Source organism: Plectrocnemia conspersa, unplaced genomic scaffold, assembly GCF_051122295.1.
Source record: "Plectrocnemia conspersa isolate PC_06_02 unplaced genomic scaffold, ASM5112229v1 ptg000011l, whole genome shotgun sequence".
Taxonomy (NCBI): Eukaryota; Metazoa; Arthropoda; class Insecta; order Trichoptera; family Polycentropodidae; genus Plectrocnemia; species Plectrocnemia conspersa.
The window spans coordinates 5,955,564-5,975,844 of record NW_028277175.1 but is presented as its reverse complement, the minus strand read 5'-3'; the positions used below and the strand labels follow the sequence as shown (position 1 = coordinate 5,975,844).

Here is a 20,281-nt window from a genome sequence, read left to right as displayed (position 1 = left end):
TAATTTACATATCATTGTAAATTTAAAAGTATATTGCAAATCGCAGTTAGAAAAAGCTCAAATAATTTCGTAATTGGATGCAAAAAAATTAAGGTTGATAGTTGAAAATTGTTTAACATGAATCTTAAATTGTCTGCAAAATTTATTTAGAAATTTACAGTAAATAAGTCGAATTAATTCTAAAAAATAAGTGTCGCTCAAACAGCAAGAGTTTGGAATTAATAAATAAAATCATATTCCTGAAACTTAAAAGTAATTAAAAAATATACCTGTAACGTGTATAATGATAAGTTTGCAAAGATGCATTTATGTTCATAGTAAATTAAATAATAATCTTGATTGAAGCAAAAAAGCAATATTTTCAGAATCAACGTATCTACGTATATATTATAAATATTCACATCATTGCACATTTAATAGTTTCCTACAAATTGCACATAAGTTAAACACAAATTATTTTGTGATAGATTGCAAAAAGCTGATTTTTTAAATAGTTTCAACGCATTTTTGAGGACACACATAAATTATCTTCAAAATTTATGTAGTGTATAGAACGAAACAATTCTAAAAACCAATGGAATTTAAAAACTTAAAAAGTAGGAGTTTGTGATTTAAAAATGAAGTAATTTTCATGAAAATTCGCTTTTACATCAAAAACCCAAAAATTGAAAAATATATATATGTAGCGTTTGTAATGGAGTTTGCAAATATACATTTAATTTTATCGTAAATTAAATAATAATCCTAATTAAATCATAAAAGCAATATCTTTTATAATCATCATAGCTATATATTTTAAGTTATTTGCAAATCGCACATAAATTGAACACAACACAACGTATTTTTTAGGATACTTAAATCTTTAATTGTGTATAGATTGAATAAATTCTAAAACCTATGGTAAAGAGTGCAGCTTAAATAGTAAAAGCTTATGGTTTAAAAATAAAACCATTCTTTTACATCAAAACCCAAAAAAAAAATCAAGAATTGAAAAAGATCCGTAAAGTCTATTATGATAAGTTCACAATTATGGTTTAGTTAAATAATATGCTTGATTTTATTGTAAAAACAATATTTTTAGATTTAACGTATCTATATAATATAAAACTTTGTAGAATTTCACATTTAAAAGTTCCATGCAAATCTCACTTAGAGGAAACTCGAATAAATCCTATACTACAATAAATGCTTTTATAGTTATCTCTAAAATACACGTAGAAAGTTAGTTTATAAAAGTTTATATTGTGCTTAAGATATAGCCTGTCTTTGATCTAGTATTGAAAAAATCTTTTAACTGCATATAATAAGATTTTTTACAACTTTTTATATTCATAGTCGATAGTCGAATAATATAAGATTTATTCTCAAAACAATATGATTTATTTTCTTTTTTACTGAATATAATAATAGTTATTTTTTTAATTGTTTTTCTCTTCTCAGTAAAGCCAATGCAAATCAGACTATAAACTAAAAACCTACTACCTATCATATTCGTTATTATTATGGAAATCATAAGATATATCAACATAAACGTTTTAATACTAAATTTCACACAAGAAATTCTAAAAATATTTTATTAAAAATACTAGAAATAACTGCCCAAATATTAAAGTAGCAAATAGTAGAAAAATAGTAAATATATACGAATATCTACGCGGAAATTTCTAGAAAGATTGCATAGAAAGTTTTATTTAAATTATAGCAATTAAGGAAAGTACAATTTAGGTTATATTTTCTTTGTTTTTGTAAAATATTAAATAAATATTAAAATATAAAAACAACCTTATCATGAAATATATAATGAAATTATTTTTAATATACTAAATAATGGTGAACGATTGCTTAAGCTATGTTTATTACTATTTTTAAATATATTGTAGTGTGAAATAAAGTAATTAATACATGAAATGTTAAAAAAAATTTTTTGTATAATGGCCATTGGTCAGATTTTTAATAAAAAATAAGTAAAGTCAACGAGCAGATTCAGCTGCTTTACCATAAATTCTGATCCTTTTAAAGCATTCCTGATAATATAAGTAAATTATATGTTACTTAAGTATTATCTGAATAACATAAGTGCGATAAATTGATAAAAAAATTTAGGCTGAATGCTTAAAAAGCGTACCTAAAATCCGATTTATATTATTTTCTTTTATAAATTACTTTTTTATATATGAATATAACTCTTCAATATAAACTATTTTTACATAAAACAAATTTAAATAGTACTATAAATAAAAATTAGTAAATTAATAGTACTATAAATAAAAATTACTAAATTAAAATGTTTCTCTTGACTAACAATTTTTTTCTACTTTAAAAATATATAAAATAATCAAAAACAGTACAATCTAATTTCTGTTAGGTATAAATATAAAGTTTAATATTGATACATAAACATTTAAAAATAAATTAAAAACTACTTATCCTGATGAAAACAAATCAAAACAGTTGTATGTGATAATTGTTAGTTGTGTGTGATAATGTGATAATTAAAGAATAATCGAATACAATTTTTTTAAATATTTTGGAACAAAAACGCTTGTAAATGTGAATGTAAAAACAAAGTTCAGAAGTTCAAGATTGTGTAATTTGATTTTATGAATACGTGTCAATTCAATTATCAGCATATTTATTGTGAAAATAACTTTACTTATAGTTTAATTTTACGTTAAATAAAAACATATGTTTTTAATAAATAAATGATAATCAAATAATTCCCACATCTTCAAATAAATTATAATGAATATACTCCACTGTCATTGCGCATCTAAATGTAGCCTATCCATACTTTAATTTGCTGTTATAATAGTATCCTTGCATAATGCAGCTTTTAGTAAAATTTTCATTTTCACTACCCTTTTAAAATAATCAATATACTAATTGAAAGTAAACCACACCCTATAATTGCACCGGAAAGTTGATCTGTAATTACCATTTTGTGGTGGGGGTAGTAACAATTGCGTTTTGATTGCCCCGCCCACCCGCGTATCGCCAGTAGCAAGTCGGCGGCTTTGATTCGCCGCGCATGCGCGTCGGCCGCTTTGATTGGCGCTCGCGTAAGCCAGTGGCGTAGGCTACTGTTTGCCACTGCCGCGTTTATCATAATTTATACCGCGCATAAATTACCCGACGGCCCCCATTCTCCGCCGAGTTGAGTCGAGTCTCGCGCTGGAGGACTTTTACGAGCCGATGTCGATGAACCCGCGGCGGGCAGCCGAAAAACAAACGCGTTTTCGATTTTGTTTGCCTATTTGCGTTCGCTGTGTCGTCGCAAGAAACCGCGAAGAGCGGCGGACACTGTAATGCTGGGAAGAAAGATGATTCACGGATAGTTGGTGGTGAAATGGCAAAATGCTGGTAGAGTTCCCAGTGAGTCGTATTTCTGGTAATTATGCATATGATCCATCAAGTAGTATTTTTATATGTACTTATTGACTAAGCTGTGCTTGAAGAAAATAATTGTATTTGCGTCACAGTTTGCAGATTCAGTATGAGTTAATGCGGATGTTTAAGCAACAGATTCTAAAAATTTAAACTAAATAATGCAACAAATTCCAAAAATTTTGCCTTGAAGTTAAAGAATGTCATAGACATATTTTTTCAGTTATTATCTACCAAATACATGTGTTAGTGAATCAGAAAGACGCACCACAAGAGCTTGCATTAAAATTAGTTATTGGTAGTCAACAATTCTAATCAAAATCTACAAAGATTAATGAATGAACACAAACTAAATAGAGTTTCTGTGAAAAAAGTGGATCATTTGCGACAATAAAAAATGGTCTGAACAATATCTAACTATTTAATTATTTCTAAACTTAATTATGTTTAAATTATTTACTTTCAACCATTATTAAATGACATTAAATTTAATAACAATAGATTAAAACGAAAGTTCTTGTAAATAAATCAATGAAATTCGCAAAAAAACCTTGTATTGGTTATTCATTAAGGTGTAATTATATTGCACGAAATTCCAATTTGCGTTTTTTTTTCTCGATGTTTTTCATTTCGATTTTCTTAAGAATTCTAGAGAAAGTTTAATTAATAAAAAAATAAGTGATTATAATAATACTGTTCATTATTATTAAACAGAGATGATCCTAAGTGATGAATTATTTGTATTAATATATCGATACTAACGTAATATTAAATTGTAATTATATTATTAATGATTTATTATAGGTGTGTGAATAATTGAAGGACCATAATGGATCGAGTTCGATTGTTACAGAACCTCAAGTCCAGTATAAATACCCAAATTTTAGGGAAAATTATCAATAATAGCAGTTGCTACTCTACATTTTTCATATTCAATAAAAAAAAAGACAAAAATACACTTTGAATTATTAAAAAAACAAGGTTTAAGTTCGCTGACAGGCAAATTTTATAGCGTAATTTTGTGAAAGGCCCACAAACATTTTTCTAATCTGCCGATTTCCATGCGGAGCGATTTTTTATTATCTAATTATTACTACAGTTTTTAAATTACTAAAGCAAATATAATGCCGGTAAAACCGTAAGCAATTTTTCGCCAAGCAAATCATATTAAAAGCTTTCATGAAAGCATGCGTATTTTGAAACATCTGGCATGGAATCACTCTTTTTATGCAACTGAATAAAACGTGTTGCGGCTCTAAAACATTTAAAAAATATGCGTAAAAGTTTAATTTTTAACTAAAAAAAAGTTATAATAAGATAATCTAGATTTATCTACTGCATTTTACAAAATCATCATCAAAAATCAGTATCAAAAAAATGGTAAAAATATTTTATATATTTTACGATTTCAGTGACCAAAAAGTTGTTACAATTTAATGAAAAGCTTTTTTTTAGAATCACTTGGTATATTTAAGATTTAATATTTACATAGCTTAAGAATATTATAAATAAAGTTGCATTACTTCGTTATTTTTAAGGCTATAGATAAATTAAAATATAATATTTTTTATCGATAAGTATAATATTTTTTAATTTACACTTTCAAGTATTTTTTTAATATTAAATATACTATTAAACTTGCACCATTATTATTTAATTATTTAAAATTAAACTAAGCAAACATTATTTTTGGGTTAAGCTCAATAAATACATATTTTTAACAAAAAGTAATGTTGAAAATATAGTTAGAATATTTTTTTTTGACGATCAACAAGCTAGAGCGAATAAAACTCGTTCAAGATTTCACCATCTTACAGTCACCATGACCTCATCAAAATTTTAGTAACCGAAGGGAGTTACTCACGACTTCCTCTAATTATTATGACTAATCATTACGCGTCATGCTGTAACACACATTTTTAATAACTTATCACGATCGGATTTAACATTTTTAAACAATGAATAAGCAATACCTGCCCACATTATAGATAAATTTACAATAATTACTATACTGAACGTCTCGATCGCATATGAAACGCCACAACAATTAATCGAACTACCACAACTAACGGAACAAACACACTATGTATCGAGCGAAACCGATTCTCATTCCTCGGTACACATATAGGTACATATAAACACAAGCTTCTCATATTGTGATGCGTTTGTAATTAGCGATGCTCAAACAACAAATAATAACACGTTCGACACAACCAGTTATTAGCGTTACTGCGATTACTCATTAAACGGCCGTCGGTGGGTGTAAGTCGGCTTAACAATTCCCTTTGATTAATCGCAATGTTCGGTCCAAGATATGCAGATGAACTGGTCATATTTTTTAATGAACGCAAAAAAAATAATCTCAATTCCGAATATTTTGGGCAAATTTTAAAATATCGTTTGATTTATTTAAGCGTGGGATTAAATATGAAGTAAGAGTGCGCAGAAAACCCACTTTGGGTTTTAAATGACCAATTTGATTGGTCTCAATCCAATAAATTGCACACAATACGATTTCGATATACGATTTTATCTTCTTGACGTTTTTGGGTTTATTTTGATTTTTTTTGTGTGGCATATATTTAAAATTATATTCCAGATATGTTGTCAATGTCAATACTAACTTTGACTTTAAAATGACTTCTAAAAATATAAAAAATAAGTGAGAAAAAAGTAGACCGGAAATTAAAAAAATAATAAGAGCTAAAGATCGACCAACTTAAAATAGCTCGATAATTATATAAAAAAATATAATATTATTTAACATACATAAACATAAGGTTAGATCTTTGATTCTGATTTTATAACTTAATTTTTAACATATTTTTTTTACCAAAACACTAAAAATTTATTTATAATTTATTGATTAATCAGATTAGTGTGTATAATTTTTGTGTAAATACAAAAGATATATAAAATCAATATCATTTTACATATTTAAAGACTTTTGACTGCTGTATACCATTATATTGATACCCGTAAGTGTATATTCACAAACATATTATCATAACGTTATGTTTTGAACATCACTTCAAGAGCTTTTACAAGCAGAGCTTTCTGTTGTTGATACTTAAAACTTTCATTTAATGATTTATGCCCACTTTGGCGTAACGCGGGTATAATTTATTCGGTGTAACATCATAACGCCGGTAATATAATAACGAGCGACGCCCGCCAGCAGCCTCTTTGAGGGCGTAGGCGTCTCTCAACTGCTCTCATGTGTATGTATAAAAGGCGTAAAAAAGAACAAACAGGACGACCACCACGAAAAATCGTTTGGAGCTACCGGTTTTACGCGCCGCCTACCGAGATGTTTTTTTCCTCTCGTTTACCGCCAGATGGTACACGGTAGCGCTTTCTCGCTTCGTGGACCACCTCGGATTCGTATTAAGGCGAGATTAAAAAAGTAATTGGACAGGTGCGCATGCGCGCGTCGGCAACGTATCAGATCGTTCCGTTAGTTTTAGCGTAATTTTAACGTTTAAAGTTACAATACTGTGATGATCCTATTTTTCAACAATTATATGATACTTAGTTTATGAGTATTTACTTTTAAAATAATAAATGTTATTATTATTAAAGAAAAAAAAGCTATTTTCTAACATTTTTCAGTGATGCTTTTAGTGACAAAGAAGTTATCAATTTTTTTTACATGCCTTTTTAAGACGGGATATTTTCATAGGATCGAGTTATTCTCACTTAAATGTTAACTTAATTTATATTAGGTTAAAAGTCATGTTTCCTATGAATGTATAGAACATATATTATATATAAAATAATATTAGTCATATAATTTTTAATTGTAAATGCAACATTAAATTTAATGTAATCGTTGTTTATGATTAATTTATTTTCACATAAAAATGGTTTTCAATAACAAAAAAGCTTAAAAGACCTACAAACAAAATAATAACTTAAAAATATGCATTTTGATGATGCTTTTAGTGACAAAGAAGTTGTCGAATTTTCTCTATATGTTTTTTAGAGATGTGATATTTTCATATAATAAAACAAGTTTAGTTCATATTATTTACAAGCAAAAAATAATTGGATATGTAAGATTTAATTTTATGCAACAAATATAAATAGTTTTTAATATTAAAGAGGCTAAAAAGATATTTTTTCCATTTTTTAGTTATGCTTTTATTGACAAAATAAGTATTTTTGAGATATGAGATTTTCATAGCATCAATGTGATTTTGTTAAATTATAATAGTTTAAGTTATGTTTGTTATAAGCGGTAATTTATTTTAAGACTAATAAAAATAACAACAGTTATATTATTTTTAATTGACAATACAACATTTAATTTATAGCAATTGTTGCTTTAAATTAAATGTTGCATAATTTGGTTCATTATTACCTATTAAAATATCATAAAATCGTTTTTAATAAAAGCAAATCCAACAAGATACGCAAAAATAAAATCAAGCATTTTTAGACAATTTACTATAATACTTTTAGTAAAAAGTAAGTCGGCAAATGTAAAGTTTTTTAAAGATGTGATATATCCATAAGATCAATGTGATTTTATTGGATTATTTTCAACTAAAAGTATACTTAGTTAAAAATTTGCTAATATCTATGATATTTATCAGTGTTTATTAATAGTAAAACAATTTTATTATTTTATATTATTTACAAATTAAAAATACATTATATATCATATTTGATGTCAAAAAATAGTTGTTTTTCATCATAAAAGATCTTTTAAAGATTTAATTCAATAATAGACTAGTAAAAATATTTTAAATTCTAATTTCTATAATTTCTTTAAGCTAAGATTCTATCTTTTGCATTTTTAATAGCCACAAGTATAAAATATTGAACTAAAATAATATATTTATATATACATAAATATTACGATTATCTTAAACATTTTATTTTTTAATGCCTTTAAATAATAATTTTCTTAGATATTGTTTTTATTATTAAAAAAACTTTGTTCCTACGTTTTTATTTAACATTAATAAAAAATATTGATTGTAGATTATAATTATAAGTTTTTAAAGAAGAAAATGTATTTTTTTTATACATATGCTTAGAAAATTCTATGTTGGACAATAAATATGTTTTGGATTTTTTTTAAAGGTTATCAAAGTACTTATTGATATATGAAATTTTACATTGATTTAACATTAGATATAAGATACAGATGTGTGAGTTTACAAATTCTGATTTAACTTAAGTTATATTTATAAATTATATTTACTCTATAATCTCTTTGTAAACAATGATTTAATTAAATGGCAAAGAATTTAGTAGTAAAATACAAAAAATAAAATCAGCTATAATAATTACATGTTTATATATAAATTTAATATATAGTATATACATACATATATTAAAAATCATTATTAAATACTCGTCATTTTTATAAACAAACTCAATAATATTTTTTATTAATACAGTAGTGTATTTAGTAGACTATTGTTATAAGTTCTAGGCTAGTACATGCAATTTTTAGGTTACAGGCAATATTTTGCTACTACATGTGCATTAAATTGCTAAAATTTAAATTTGTACAAATATTAATAACTTGATTAATATGCAAAAATATGAGAGTTTTTTTTAGTAGGTGTAGTCTTTTTACAACCAATAATTTTATTTCATAGAAAAAAGTAACTAAACATGAATAATAAAATCAGCCATAATAAATAAACGTTAATAAAAATTTTTTAGTATATATCTACTTTAAATATAATTAAGAAATTCTTGGCATTTTTACAAAGACATACAATAATATTATTCAATTTAACAGTAGTGTCTTTAGTTGCCTGTTGATATTAGTTTTACGCTAGCATGTGTATTTTTTAGGTTATATTCGACTTTTTGCTATTATATGTGACGCATAGCTTTATGCATTATTTCGCTAAAACTTGAATTCATAAAAAAACAATCTGGTTTATAAACAAAATTATGTCAGAATTACAAGGCATTTTTATTATATCTTTGCAGCAAAATAATCAAGGTTCTTTTTTTGAACCTAGAGATCATATTTTTTAAATCGTACTTATAAATAAATGAATGATGCAATATCGCACAGAAATATATAGTATAACCGCATCTTTGCAAATCTCTACAGGTATGATAAAAAAATAATCGTACTAATAGATAGTTCTATATAATATTTATTTTATTTATAAAAGCTATTTTTATCCATAAATCAATTATCTTACAAGTTTACATGGGCATACTAAACGAAAATCTTATTACATTAATTTACACATTGTTAAAATATTTCAAGCGATTACGTCTACGTTCTATTGTGTCCGTAAATATTTCCCATCAGACGCCTTTGTCCCGACTGATGCTTCGTCCTTTTCACGCGCGTGCCTCTAATCCTCATCCTGTCTCTCTCGCACATATTTTTCCCATGGGCATCATCCCGCACGCGCGCGTAACACAGGTAGTGTTACCTGAACCATCTAGGGTTGTGCCACAGTTTAATTAAATAAATTATATAGGGATATCACACATGAACATTATAATTTTAAGTGTTTAGTTTATTTATTTTAAAACATAATTTATAGGCAAATTTAGAAAAATTTCAAATTCGGCAGTTATACGCGGCGGCTCAGCATCTAAATAGCACTAACGACGATCACGATTTTCTATATTCGTTACCCGGATGCCCGGAAGGCTCCGGGTCAACCGAATAATGTGGATCAATATTGACCTTTTATTTCGCGTTTCGAAAAATATGAACACATCATCATCGCCGTTCTCACGGACGGCTCTCGTAATCCATTAACATAAAACAAGAACGCGCACGTCAATTCGGACTCGATTATTACACGCGGTAGACGGGTAACTCACCATAAGTGCGGTCGAAAAAAATGTAGATATTATATGTATACGTGTGTACATATATATACTGATGGTATACGTTGAGATTGTGCAGTAAAGAAAAAATATACTGAGCGAAAACGACGAAATAAAACGTACGACTTGCGCGAGCGACGAGCGGCAATTAAAAGACTTGGACGCGCGGGGTAGAGCGAAACCCGTTTGTGGATTTTTGCGCTATTGTCCAATTTTTTATTGCAATTGACGTCTCGTCAGATGCACGGATTTTATAAATAGAATCTACTATGCGATCGTTCTGAAAATTAACAATTTGAAGTGTAAAAAATATCAGATTCGATTTTTTTTTAACAAAGCAAGTCGTTGAAATATGATTTATAATAAATATTAATAATTTAATAGAGTTTCATTAAAATATTTTAAGCTCCTATTTAACTATGGTATGTTTATACAATAAACAGTATTTTTGTTTAATGAGTAAATAAATTTAATACGAAATTGAAACATCTTTAAAAAATCTTTCTAAATGCATTATTTTTCAATCTAAGTTTAAAAGTGTTGAAATCGATCATAAAGTACCCCCTTATTTTTTTTATTTTAAGAACTTTTAATATAATATGATATTCTCACACAAATATATTTATTAAAAAAAGAAACATTAATTTATATCTTAAAAGTGATTTGTATTTTTTTGTAGCTATAAATCTGTAGGAAATATATTATTTTTTAATATATTACTTCAACATACACACTATATTTTAAACACAATACAAATTGCAAATCTTACAGTTGGTGATTTCTGCTTTCAATAATTGTAAGTTATGTAATATATAATAAATAGCAAAGCAATTTAATTCTATCTGATTTCTAGCTCACAATCAAAATTGAGTTGTGTGTTAAAATATATTATTTTACTATTTGTTTATTAATAAGTTAGCACAGCTACTCATAAAATATTGCAGTTCTTTAAAAGTGCTAAAAATATTTAACCATTTTTTCCGTCTTCGATATTCACAAACAAAAATCATTTGACTTATGTATAATTACATTTATAATATGTTACATACCATATTGGCAAAAACCAACTACGCTCTACGTGAGTAAATTACGTTAAAAGGTACACGCGTTTCAATAATGGGGATATTTACCCATATCCCTGACAGAGTCAACGGGGGTCATATATTATGCGATTAGGTGGGGTCTTTGTTTTTTTTGTTTGTAGCTCCTTTCACATTTTTTTTGTCCTTCTTTGTAGGTATATCCTAAGGGACTGTGGGAACAACATTACAACATCCAATTGAAGGAATTGTTTTCGGACACACACGTCGCACAATGACGACTTGTAATTATTTTTGACAATAGAGTGTTGTGCGAAACAATTTCGAGATGCGTCTCGAATTGTGTGTCATTTTTATAGTCGCGCGACAATGGCGTGAATGAACGAGATGATTTCATCTCGATGATTTTTCGATCTTTTCAAGGCCAGCTCGGTCTGTAGGTGTCCATACAACACATCTTAGCGTATGATACATTTTTACGAGCTTATCCATTTTATTAATTTATCTTCTTTCTTTTTTATTGCACCATCATTCAAGCGGCCCACGTGCGAAACAATTTTTGCGACTTTTTTTAGATTTTTTACACCCACAGCTTAAACAAAATTATACGGTCCATCGCTGTAATCTTCTATTGTTAAGCTGACATTTACCATGTGTTAACGATGGGAAAATAAATTATTCGTAGATCCCTTCATATTGCTATAGAAACTAAAATAGATTTTTTATAGTATTACACTGATTCAACTCAAAGTTATCTTGAGCCGCTCTAAGATGAAAATTTATTTGCATCAGATAAAGAGGCAGAGAAGTGACCGCGCCCAATATCACAAATATGAAGTGTCATATTTACATAACGAATCCAGCGCTTTCGAGTTATCTAAAACAAACGGCTCAGTTTCCGGAGCGCTCTTTTTGTTGTTTCCCATGTAAATATCCTTCGGCCATCATTCAAACAAAATCTTATCTCGGATGTGAGATCCGACAAAAGATTTTTAAAATGTGTGTGTATTTACGTATGTACATGAGGCAATTCTCGATTTTTTAGCAATGATTTATCGATCGTTAATTTCTGATTCTTGGAAGGCTTCGATTTCCATTTAGACTTCTGTTGGTGACAAAGTGTCTGGTGAGTTTGATGACGCAGTATTCTGAGCGAATATTTTAATCAGATAACCGGTCCATTATTTATCATAATAAATTAGATAAGAGAGCATTTTCTAAATATATTATTGCATAAATGTATGAGGATAACAACGAAACGATTGCCACACATTTTTGGCAGTAAACGATGTACGTGATTTGCATGTGAAGTTTTTTTTTTCATTCAAAGAACTTAAGACCAAATACGGAAAAGTTACGTATGTCGAACGTTGTTGAATCGTAAAATTTCGCATTGTTTTATGAGTTTGTCGACGATTCTGCTTAACGAGCGGTCGAAACATGCGCTTTTAAGTGCATTGTGCAATAACCGACATAATTAAACGAATCCTAACAATACCAGCGGGAAAGATAATGTGAACGATTAGTCGTAAAGCGCATAAGACAAACAATGAATGATTCAATATTGCGCAGAAATTTATTAGCACATCTTCAAAAATGTATATGCGATATACATATAATAAAAAAGTTTCGGCGCAACCTTTTTTGTCGCATGTCTTTTGTCCTCGACACAAAGAAGAGCTATACCTTAGCGCCACGCCGTGTATGCATTTTTTCCACACATATATTATAAACATTTCTGACGTTTTTAAAAATAAAAAGACATAAAAATCGCTTATCTGAACCGAAAGGCTGTTATCCGCACAATGATAATGATACGAAGAGCTTTTTGCGCTCTCAATTTATGCCAATCTTATCTCATTCGCGCATCCTTTATATTTCACGTGCTTTATATATGAAATAATATATATAATAAGCTTTTATATTTCCAGTACCGATTTAAAAATTATAGTTTTTCGTTTAATTTATTATTTTAATATATGTTTTATATTTAATTTAATTTAAATAGATTGCCAATAATTCAATGCGTGTGTAATATAATGTGATGCACAGTTATAGATTTGTTTATGCAATATTTATAAATAATTTATGCAACGTATGAATATTTTCAACGCACCGACAAACGCGTAAATCAAACGTTAATTAATTGATCGGTCAAAAACCGGAATATGAACACATGATTTGCATGTGGAATCTCGAGAATTGAGCACATCTTCATTAATTATACGCATATGTTAATTCTATAAATTATTTATGTGAGAAATACCTCCCCTTGAATACAAAAATAAATATAAACGCACAATCAACTTTTGCACGTATTAAAAACTTGCAACAGATAATATTTAAAATATTTTAAAACACACTTTTTAATAAAATTTAATAGCATATTACGTAATATTTAAATTAATTTGATTGCTAAAGTATAATAAATTTAAATTGCAGAATAAATATTGCACATTAAAAAAAATTAAAAACTAAACCTTAACATAAATTTAATATAAAAATAAATAACTAGCTCTCGTGCAATATTTAAACCCTATTATTTTAGTTTAATTGTGTAGGAAAAATTGCATCAAAATCAAACATTTGTACGAATATGAATAACGTAATATACAAATCATCCCTTTGCAGTATTTTAATATAAATGTAAAAATAATTCCATTAAAACCACAATTTTTAACTACTCAATATTGTGCAGTTTATACATTTAAATTAGATTGCAATTATGTAAAACTAACTAGATTGCGACCACAATTTTCCACAAAATTTAATAGCAAAATATACAACTGACTCTTAAGCAATATAATAAAATAAAATAAATTTCTTAGGCTATTTTAAAATATCTACAAATTTAAGTGATGTGAATAATTCATTTTTATACAAAAATTTAAATTAACTGCATCAAAGAAAAAAATTGTATAAACGTAATATTTAATTTATAATTTATTCTGCTGCAATTTAAAAAAAAATATTCTTAAAAATCAAAACTTTGAATATCAAAATGTACTACAATCGTTTAAGAATGAGTGCGTCCAAGTTAAGTTTTAGTATAAAATATTATGTAGCGTAGCATTTACAAAATAAAAAAAAATCCAAATTAAATCAAATGAAAATTTTGAAGTTGTTCAATCGGGTTTTTTGTCGGTTTTCGCGATGTTTGTGTATAATCGGGTTTATAAATACCTTTGGCCGCAGCGTGCGTCGTCTGTAGCGTCGAAGAGTCGAGTCCCCCGGGGACGCAAGAGCGCAAATAGCCTTCGGCGTGTCCGTAACGTGGGCGGCTCCCCGACTTACGCACTCGTCGAATCGGTGTGCGAGTGACTACGTTCAGCAGTGGCCTGCTCGAGAATAAACTCAGGAGTCGCGGACGCCGCTTCGAATCCGCTCTGGTAGTGGTAGCCGCTGCGACCGAGCTTCTATCCGCTCCCTGCCTACTCTCAACTTCTGAAGCTCTATATGAGATCACCTAGCGCTCAGCTCCCACGGCCCCGAGACCCTCCGACCCACACCTATCCCTTTCGCACCAATCCACAGACCATACCGCCTAAAAGAGTCGATCATACCGTCTACCGGCTCCTTGCTCTTATAATATGAAAAAAATACATTTTTCCGGCCGTGTGACAACCCTGGAATACCCATCTCTTTCGCTCTTGTTTATGAGGTGCGGGATAGAAGAGTCAATGGGTGTTTCTCAGCTCTGCTGGGATGTAAACGACGCTAGCTTCTTCTCTGCGTGCCCGCTAGGATGCTGTGTGTGTTGGTGTGGAGGCTTGTGTGTGTTTGATTATGTATGTGTATGTTCGCATGTGCATTCGTGTGTGCAGTCATGAGCGAGCGACGTTTGCGCGCGATTTGATGCTGCAAAAAATATTTAAAAATCGTTTAAAGTAATTGAATAAAAAAAAACAATTCATACTAATATTTTAATGATATAATAATATTGAATAAAAAAGTAATTGAAAACCATATTAGATTATTTAAAATCAGCTGAAGCAGCAAGAAACCTATTACAGTGGACTTAAAATTTAATTTCTATCATAAGATAAAGAGCTTTAAAATATCATTATTTAGTATTTTTTACCAAAAATTTTTGAAGTGCAAACAAACAAGAATTTTCAAAGCTTTTATTTGTTAAAAATATAATTTCTACGATTTTTTACAACTAATGCATAAAAAAGGGCGCCAAAACGAAGTTGCTAATAATTCATAATTATAAAAAATAATTAATTTTTAAAAATATTCTTAAAAATATAATATAAAATCAGAATACATTTTCATATGTAGATATATATTTTTACCAGTGAAAATATAATTTATCTGGCATGTGCTAGAAAAACTATTTGATTTCAATTTTTTCATACAAAGTAATATGTAAATGTATATATTACTATGTATAGAAAAGTTGCACATGCCAGAAAAACTATATTTTTATTAGTAAAAATATATATCTACCGGTGAAAACGTATTCTGATATGATTTCACTGAAATATTTTTCGGATAGATTCGATACTGTTTTTTTGTATTATCTTTGAAGGATGATTATTTATTTTTATGCAATGTATAAATGTTACAGTGATGTATATTTTTCGGTGAAGCTATATTTTCACTAGTGAAACTCAAATATATTTTCGCCAGATGATTTCTTCTATCGAAAATATAATTTAACTGATAGGTGCTAGTGAAAATAGCTGTTTAAACCCAAATCTAACCTACACAAATTAAGCAAACCCAATTTGACCTAATGAAAATTCTAAATTATAGACCATATGAAATTCTAAAACTAATTATAGTTTTAGAACTTTCATTAGATCAAGTTCAAAATACATACTTTTCGCATATTGCTAATATTATATCTATTACTATGAGCTTCTGATATGAATGTATTGGTAAAAGTACCTGTATTTAAACCGAATTTTGGTTAATAGGAGGGCGCAAAATCAATTATCACTTCTCAGAAGGCAAAAATTTACGTCAAAAGCAATAAAATCGTGTCGGCGCTATTGCAATTACTAAAGTGGGAAGGCTCGATAATGAGCGTTTTCACTACAGTAATTTATATAATAATTACTTCATGAGATTATAATGATTTTTTATAAACAATATTTCTTTGGCCTTAAAATAATAATAAAAAAACATATTATATCAATTTTATTTTAGTTCTATTAAAATATTTTTTTTCGAATGACTTCTGCGTTTTTACAATATTTATATGACTCTAAAATTATATAATTATTGTAAGCACTTGAATTTAACTTTAAACCAGTCATTTGATATTTAATATTATAATAATATTTAATAAAATATCAGCGATTTTTCACGATAATTTTTTTTTAATAAAAAAACATTTAGCATATGTACCTTTTAGATATAATTCTATATTTTCTGAAAAAAAATACTCTCACAATAATTAAAATATAGTTATCAAAGAAAATCTCTTAATTACAGTGTTTTTTATTAAATCCTGCAATAATAAATATTTTGTGAAGCTATTAAAATCTTTTCATATATTACCTAATTGTTATTTTTTGTAATAAGATTACAATAAAAATATTTCTTTCTGTGAAGAAAGCAATATGAAATGCTGTCAATTGTATTGTAACTGTAGAACGGTTAATTTATATATACTTGGTAATAAATTTAATACATATCAAAACCTGTATTTGCAATTTTAAAATAATAACATGGTTTTATTTACTAAGGTTTATATTCTTAATCTGTAATCGTCAACTGATAATAATTTGAGTTCCTCGTAAGAATATGTACTAAAACACCAGCAGTTATATTGTTCGTTCATTTTTAATTTTGATTCCTGTATTATAAATTGAATCGGAAAAATGGGGAAACCCTATTTTAAAAATAATATATATCAATGTATTCTATAGGGAAAGTACCTTACTTATGTACTTTGTATTAAGGAAAATATATTGTAACATAGCAATGCTATTATGTTTCAATAAAAACATGCTTATTATTATATATACATATTATGTCATCACATGAAAAAATAATAGAGAATATTTTTTGTGTATATTCATACATTATAGTTTTGTATTTGCAAATGAAAAACTTTTTACATACAAAATGTAATATAATTCTTGCTGCAACTATGTATAAAACACGATGTAAATAACTCAACAAGAACTAATCAAAACTTGATAACGCTATGTTAAACATAGCACACGTCAGATTCCATAAATTAAATTTAATAACCGTTTGTATATTTAAGCATCTTGATAATTACACATTCGAGGGTATAGTACAATGTTAATCGGTGAAAAACGTTCGTAAGTAATTTGCGTTGAGCGTTTGTTGGTTTAAATTTATGTACAGCGAAAAAAAGTAATTGCTTCGAAGCCAACAAAAACCCACTGTCGTACAGTTACATTGTACATGGTTGATTTGTTAATTGTTAAATGCGATTGCGAAGCTGCGTTATTGTTGTGTATATTTTTTTTACTCTTCGCAAATTATTTATTATATGTGTATGAACAAAAGTTACATACAAATTAACAACTTAACATGAACGTATAAGTTTGATGAGGTGCATAAATATTTAAAGCAATGTTAAAGATATGTTTCACCAGTTTTATTGCTGTTTATAAAATTAACCATAGGTACATATCAAACTGGTGGGTTTAAAATTAATTATTAATTATAATATGTATCTATAAATCAAGTGTAATGAAACCTAATATTATAGAAACGATATTTAAAGTATTGCTTATTTATATAAAGGTATATTTATTTCCTTTTCATCGTAAATAGATTTTAATATATTTCAAACTTTATTAGTTAATAAAAAATATTTAGCGATTATATAATATTATTATTATTATTATTATTATTATTAGATAGTCGATTAAATATTTCTATGTTATTGAATATTTATTTAATAATTGCAGCGGATTGTCTGGATTTTACCCTATTTCTTAACTATTTCCTAAAAGTGCGATAAATTTTATAAAACGAGATTCATTGAGTGGCAGCTAAAACTAAGACCATTGAGTGAGACATCCATCTGGCAAAAACTATAATATATGTTATGCAAAATGCGCCGACTATGAATCACAAACCTCCGTCCACCCGAGACCTGTCAAATTCGTCTCACGGGCGATATAAAAATGCTAAAATCGCTGCTGTCAAATGTGACCGTGCGCCATAAAACTGTCGTCGTACATTGCCATAAATACATGTATAACTCGATAATGCAAACACACGAGACGCGGTCATTGTGGCGGCCGAAAAAATGATGAAAAACGACCGAAAACGCCGATGATGTCAACCAATCGGTGGTCGTCTTTGTTCTTGAATTAATTCAAGAATGTCTAATCAGTAGTCTTATTGACGGTAATTTCTAGTCGTAACCGCTCAGGGTGTTGACCAACGTCCAATATTTTATTCTGTCGCAGGCGGTCACCTTCGACGTTTCAATTTATTCGTCAAAAAATTATCATCGTGCAGTTTAACCAAATTATTTTTACTATCGCGCGGTGATTTATTAAAAATTCGATTTAATTATGTTTACGAACGTGTCGTTTTTATTATACGTTTGCCGTGTCGAATTATAGAAAAATATCTATCTTTTTATGCGCCATAAAATTTTTTTAAAGCATGCGCTGCATAATCTTTACGAGTACTTAAAAACATATTAGAAACGTTCAAAAGTGAAATCAATCTTGAATGCTGCTTTAACAGCTTCTACGCTGTTATTATAATTATTATGCAACTTAATATAATAATGTATAATATAAATAGAACATATAGAATAAAAAAATTGAAATTCGCAATATTATTAAGATTTAAATTTATTCTGAATATATAGTTAATATAAAATAAAATCAAAGATATCTTAAAACTTATTAATGTTGCCAAAATTTTAACAAATATGAATGTATAAATCGTTTATAATCGAAACTCTTTTGTGGAGGGCAATTTATTTGGCCAAAAGCTAGGCGGCACATTGGCAACAATGACGTAACGGCAGCGAGAAAAAAATATTCTGGCCGACGGGGCTTTACCCGCCAATCTGTATATCATAAGCTACTACTGCAATGGTATAATAAGTCTCTAGTTGTAATCCGTTACCATATTATTTCACAATAAATATTCACAAACATATATTTTTAATTGCATTCTCAGCGTAGTATTTTGCGCTTTTTTACGCAAGATTTTCTGTTATAAAAAGCGGTTTATAAAATGGTTTGACGTTTGAAATTTGCGAAACTAGAATTATTAGTATTATTGAGCTTAAATTACACTACAATAAAAGGGTACCGCACGAATTGAATGGAGCAAAAAAATTATGATTCAAAATTTATTTTGCGCTTCTTTTACGCAACCCATTTTTTATCGTAATTTGTTAACAAAAAGTGGTCGATACAATGGCTTGTTAGAAACCAAGTCCTTAGCCATTTCGCGAAACTGAAATTACATCAAAATAAATGGGTTTCGCATGAATTGAATTAAAACAAAAAAGTCGCTATTATGAAATTTATTTTGGGCTTCTTTTACGCAAGAGAAATTATCCATTTCTCGATCGCATTGTGATAAAAGAGGTTTTATTATTTTATTTACACAATTGCTTGAAAAAAATAAAATCCTTAAGCACTTTGCGAAACTGAAAGTATACTAAAATAATGGATACCGCACGAATTAGATGGAGCAAAAAAATTGATTGTACGAAATTTATTCTGTGCTTCTTTTACGCAAGATAAATTATCCATTTTTTGATCGTATTGTGATACCAAAAATCATTCGGCACAGTCGGCACAATAAAAATAAAGTTCTAAAGCATTTTGGGTAACTGAAATTACAGCAAAATAAACAGGTACTGCACGAATTGTATTAAACCAAAAAATCTATGTTACGCAATTTATTTTACGCCCCTTTTACACAAGAGAAAATATCCATTTTTTTATCGTATTTTTATACAATGTTATACAATATCTATACAATGGTTTGACATAAATAAATTAATGAAAACAATTTGCGAAACTAGAATTATACTTAAATAAATTGGTTCCGCACAAATT

At 28.0% G+C, this 20,281-nt stretch overlaps 1 protein-coding gene across 3 annotated transcripts in view; it reads right to left on the bottom strand.

Annotated features, from left to right (window-relative positions):
- Positions 1-14,678, bottom strand: part of drm (odd-skipped family member drumstick) — a 42,422-nt gene extending 27,744 nt beyond the window's left edge. Inside the window, exon 1 of one of the 3 annotated variants that reach the window (XR_015811464.1) lies at positions 14,433-14,593. The gene's annotated coding sequence lies outside the window, so the exon portion shown is untranslated. Of the gene's footprint in view, positions 1-10,203; positions 10,356-14,432 lie in introns of those variants that run through there. The other 2 variants (XM_088198274.1, XM_088198273.1) reach the window with 2 other exon arrangements.
- Between the last annotated feature and the right edge of the window lie 5,603 nt (positions 14,679-20,281).